We start from the raw sequence: 6000 nt of genomic DNA on the forward strand, positions 1-6000 counted from the left end.
ACATTTGTGTAACATCAATGACAACATAGAATTTAAGAATTGTTTCCAAAAAACTCCCTCTTTGGCATTGATGACAACACAACATGTCAACATAAAATTTTAAAAGCATGAACAATTAAATAATATCTTTAGTTTCATTCTAATTCTCATCCATACCAACTCCCTCTATGATTTTGTCTAGACTTATCTCAGCTGCTTCCAAATTGAATTCTCCCTCTTGTGTCTAAAATAAATTTGTTGTGGACTTTTGTCATTTTCTCCCTCTTTGCTGTAGATTCCATCAACTAAATACAAAACTCTCCCTCTTTCTCTTTGACTTCAACTCTCTCTTGTAACTCTCCCTTGTTAACACTAAACTCTCCCTCTTTGACATCAAATGCCAAAGGATACAAGCTTTGAAGTTGTTATGAACCTTTGCACTAATTCATATGCAATATGCTTTGCATTTCACCCCTGAAGTGTGACAATCAGCATCAACTTGGTAGATCTTCAATGAAACTTGGTTGATACACCACTATCTTTTTCTTTAGTGAGCATCAAATAGGGAAATAACCCCTAGTGTACCTCTTAGATACATAAATACATCCTTAGGTAAAGCCTTAGTAAATACATCTACTATTTGCTCCTTGATGTTCACATATTCCAATCTCACCTCTTTGTCTTGCACTAATTCCATTAGGAAATGATACTTGATTGCAATGTGTTTTGTCTTTGTGTGCATCACTAGATTTTTGGATATGTTGATTGCACTTGTGTTATCGCAATAGATAACCATTTTCTCCTTGATCTCCTTCTTCATACCTAATAATAGTTGTTTGATCCATATTATGTTAAAACAATTGACTACTATAGCAACATACTCTGTCTCTGTTGTTGATTCAGAAATACAATTTTATTTCTTGCTTGTTCAAAACACTAATATCTTTCTAAGAAAGAATGCTCCTCCACTAGTGTTTTTTATGTCATAGATGCTTCTTGTCCAATTTGCATCACTATATGTTCTTAACTCAAGATTTCCTCCTTTATTATACCATAAACCATATTCTTTAATCCCTTTTAGGTACCTCTGAATTCTTTTTACTATCATCATGTGATTTTCTTTAGGATTTGCAGAAAACCTTGTAACTATGCCAATTACCAATGCAATATCATGTCTGATGTTTACTATATACTAAAGTTTTCCAATCATTGATCTTTAGGTAGTCTGATTTACCTCCTTTGAATCACCATTCTTTGAAAGTTTATGTCCAGTAGACGTAGGTGTTCCAACTAGTTTGGAATCTTCAATTCCAAATTCTTTTAATGTTTTCCTGATGTATTTTGATTCAGTGATGAATACACCATCATTTATTTGATGAACTTGTAGACCCACAAAGAATTTAATCTCTCCAAAGATAGACATTTCAAATTCTTTCCTCATTTCTTCAGCAAATGATTTGCATAGCATCTCATGTTCTCCAAATATGATATCATACACAAATATTTCTACTAGTAGTATCTTGTCCTATGGTCCTTCCTTTATATACAAATCGCTATTATCATTTGTCTTTTCAAAACCAATTCTTACTAGATATCCATGTAGTCTTTCATACCATGCTCTAGGAGCATGCTTCAATCCATATATAACTTTGTGAAGTTGACATACAATATCTGTTTTGCTTGGATCAATGAAACCTTCAGGGGGTTCAATGTAGGCTTCTTCTTCCAAGATTCCATTTAAGAAAATTGAGTTTACATCCATATGATATACTTTGAATCCATTTTGTGCAGCATATGTTAGTAGTATTTTGACTCCTTCAAGTCTTGCAACATGAGAAAATGTTTTCAGATAATCAATACCTTCTTCTTGTGCATAACCTTTCCTTGTTTCTTATTACTTCCCCTTTCTCATTTAACTTATTTTTGAATATTCATTTTTCACTAATTACATTCTTGTCCTTAGGTCTAGGTTCAAGAGACCGGGTTTTATTCTTTTTTATTTGCTCAATTTTTTCATTCTTTGCCTCTATCCAACTTTCATTTTCTAAAGCATCTTTTACAGATCTAGGTTCAAATTCACTAAGCAAACATGTACCTTTTAATTTGTTCCTTGTCAGTATGCCATCTATCTCTCCTCCAATTATTTGTTCAGGTGCATGATGTCTTATGACAAACTTTGCAAGTCTTGGATCTTTCTTTCTTGATTCTGAACTAGGCTCACTTGGTTCTCCATGATCTTCAACCTTTTGCTTGGGCTCCTCTTGTTGATATTTCTACAACTTGGGTTGCATTGTATGTGACTCGGGTTGCACTTCTTGTGACTACAACTTAGATTGCTTTGACTAATCTGGGTACACTAGGGTTGCACTACCATAGATTAGCTAGGTTCACTTTGTTGTTGCATGGTTGTAACTGATTGTGGTAAAGTCTCAGGTTCCTCTATTGAGATTGTGTGTTGCACACTACATAATATTGTTATATTGTATTATTTTATTTTATTATGTAATGTTACACCTAGATGGACATGCAACATGTAAAGATTCCCATGAGATATACTTGATGAGTTGTATTGTAACATTATGATAATATTTCATGTAATTATTTAATATTAGGGAAAAGATTTAAATTTTCAATATTAAATGTGGGGTCAATGGATTAGGTGGCACATGATTTTAGCACATGGTTTATGTAGTTCTACTTGGTGGTTTTGTGAGACTTGCTACTATATAAGAAACCACAAGGGTAGTTGTAGAGACAAGTGATAAAGAAGAAGACAAAAAGAGAAAGAGTTGACCGGGACAAAGCTTGTCAGGTTAACCAAGGGAACATTTGTAAAGGTTGGAAGCATGATGTGGGATATGTGGATTCATGCTTGTTCACATGGATTGCTTGGTTGTGGCTATGGCTTTGAAGGCTCCCATGGTTGTATTGCAATGGTATTTTTGCTAAATAATACATGGTGATGGATGCTTTAAAGGCTGGGTTTTTCCCTCAATGAAGGTTTCCTAAGGTATATCTTGTGTCACATTTTTTGTGGGTATGCTATTTATTCTCTTACATGTGGATTTCAATTACATATTTATTTTAGCTCTATTATGAGTTATGTGGAAACAATTATATTCTTTGTTCCAAGTTTCCTTACAAGTGGTATTAGAGCCTAGTTTTATTATTGTAACCCTGGATTGAATCCATGGAAATGCATGAGAAGATAAAATAAAGAGCAAGATATATGAGTTGTTTATTGTAGATCTGAGGGTTTTGGGTTTGTTGTTATGATGAGATGTTGGCATATTTTGGGCATGTGAAATTGTTGGATAAAAGGGTTTTTTTTTTTAATGTTCCATTTAAATGAGGGTTTTGAGAGGAGCTTGTAGAAATGACCTCCTGGGGAAAAGTAGACCTCACCATTAGATTTGGGTCAACATTTCTAAAAATTTTGATATATAATATTTCCTAGTTTGGCCGTGTTCAAAGGAAAAAAAAAGATTTTTAGTTTCAGCCCGTGATGACTGTCAAATTTGATCTTTTCAGAATTTTCATCACACAAAAAAAAAATCGCAATGAAATGGTAAAAAGACTATCTTAGTAAAATAACCATAATTTTCTCTCAAGATATCAGATTCTAGACTTCTTATAGGCCTTGAAAAGCTAATTCAGAGCGCTACAACTTGGTTAGGTTTCATTCTATGATTTTGATTTTTTTAAGGTTTTAAGAGCCCAAAAGTTAGATATTATTTATTTTGAGCACAAATTAGGGCATAACTTGGGTATATAGAGTCAAATTTTGAACTTTGAATAGTCAACAGGAAGCTCTTGGAGAGCAGATTTGTCATGATTTATTTGGTGATATATTAATCTGAACAATTTATGGTATATATTGACTATGGTAACATTGTGAGTTTATGACATTGTATGTTTGGAGAATTAAGATTTGATGTCATTATATACTCAGTTTATATTTCAAATTGGTCTCATAATGATATGGTTATCAGTATTTGGTTTTGATATGTATGATAGCTTGTTGGGTCTACAAGTTGTGTAGTGTTGTAAGTGGTGTATACTTACAGGTTGTATTTATGGGTTGGATATGGGTTGTCTTTGCTATTGATCTTTCATTATTGATACATATTTAGATTGATGGCTTGGATTTGGGTCGTCTATGCCCTAAGTCACATGATTTGATAATTTTTGAGACTTTATTACCAAGTATAGTCATGGTGGAGGATTATGGTTGACTATTTTATGCTGACAGATTGGACACTTTGAGAGTTAGTTGCTCGGTTCATGAATGTGATTATGGTATCATGGATTTTGACATAACATAATTGGATATACAGGTACATCCTTGATGTTCATTGATTTGGTTATGGTGGCATATTTTCTTAGTTGAGGATCATGGTTATTTGGTTTCTTTTGAGGAGCTCATGATGTGCACTTTAAGTTCTTCGATGGTTTAATGTCTTGGTTAATTCTCATGGTTAGAGGATAATTTTTTAATCATGATGTCATGAATAGCTTGGATACATAGTTTAGTGGAAAATTGTCACAGTGATGAGGTGATAGTGTAGTATTAGTTCTTAGTTTAGTTTATAGACCTGAAGGATCTTCATGTGGGAGATGGGTTTTATGGTGCCATAGGTGACTTGGTACCATGGTTGAGTGGGAGTTGTTGGCAATGATATATTTATTGAGATTTTGCAGATGTTGGAGGTTTTTGTCTTAAATCCTTTTGTTGCATAAGCATCTTTGACATTTGCATGGTGCATTTTTTATCTTCATGTTGTGTGAAGATGGTTAGATCTTTAGGACTTATGGGGTTCTTGGTTATCTTCATGGTGTGTGGAGATGGTTGCATCTTGAGGACTAATGGAATTTTTGGCAAAGGTGTGGTTTGTGCTTTCATTTGACATGTTATCCTTGGTGTTAAGATGGTTTCATTTTTATGTCATGGTATACTCTTGATACATGCTTAGAGTTTTGATATGTTATAATATGTTCATATGAAGCATGTTATCTCTTTGATTGAGATGGTTTATATCATGTTGTCATGTTTATGTTCTTGAGGCCATGGTTGAAATTTTGACATTGATCTTGGTTTAGTTTCTTGACATTGAGTGCATTGATCATAAGCTAGATACTTAATGACATTGCTATGTTACATTTGAAGTTAGCATGGATTGATTGGTTATAGGTGCTCATGGATACTTAGAGATGGTGGTGATGCTAATTTCTCTTAGATTAGAGAAGTATTTTTTGGGATAGTTGATGGTTTCAGCAGAAGAGTCCAAAGGGCATTCACCTGATATGGACTTGAGAGGAGATTGTTTTTAGATGAGTCTTGGTTGGAGACTTGAGTATTTTGATGAACATTCTCATTCCCCACTCTTGGTCTACTCAGTGATTTACTGCTTGAGAGCTATAGCCTATTGTTTCTCTTAGGTGCATTATGTTTATGCTTGTCTTTCATGGATATGAATCTTAAGCTACGGTACATGAGTTAGTTTTCGAGGGTTCATTTGAGAGATGGTTTAGCATTGGTTATCTTCATTTGTATATGTTGTTATGCTGATTGAGTTTGGAAGATGGTTTTATATTGGGCATATTCCTTGGTTTAGGAATAGTTTATGAGATTTATCTTCTTGTGAGTATGGTTTGGGTGTTTTTGAGACTTCTTAGTTGGCGTTTTATGGAAGAGATCATACTTGCATAGTTTACATCTAGAGGTGTGTGTGTGTGTAGAAGGACATGACATAGGTTATGATTTGCATGGTTTCTCTTTGGTCTTGGTTATCTTCTAGGATGTTTGTTTTTTCTTACATTGGATTTGAAATTGGTTGAAAATTGTGATCATTGGTTTGTGCTCATGTATGTCATGTGAGAGATGACATAGTTATTCTTTTATCTTTTTCCTCTGTTGGTTGTGGAGAACTTGAGAGATTGTTAGAGATTTCTTATGAGAGTTGTTCTTGTAGGTTATTGGTTTATGTGTTGTGGATGTTCTTGAGACTACATGGATTGACT

This window comes from Cupressus sempervirens, chromosome 7 (assembly GCF_028749045.1).
Source record: "Cupressus sempervirens isolate cs-2001-9-10 chromosome 7, ASM2874904v1, whole genome shotgun sequence".
In the NCBI taxonomy this organism is placed as follows: domain Eukaryota; kingdom Viridiplantae; phylum Streptophyta; class Pinopsida; order Cupressales; family Cupressaceae; genus Cupressus; species Cupressus sempervirens.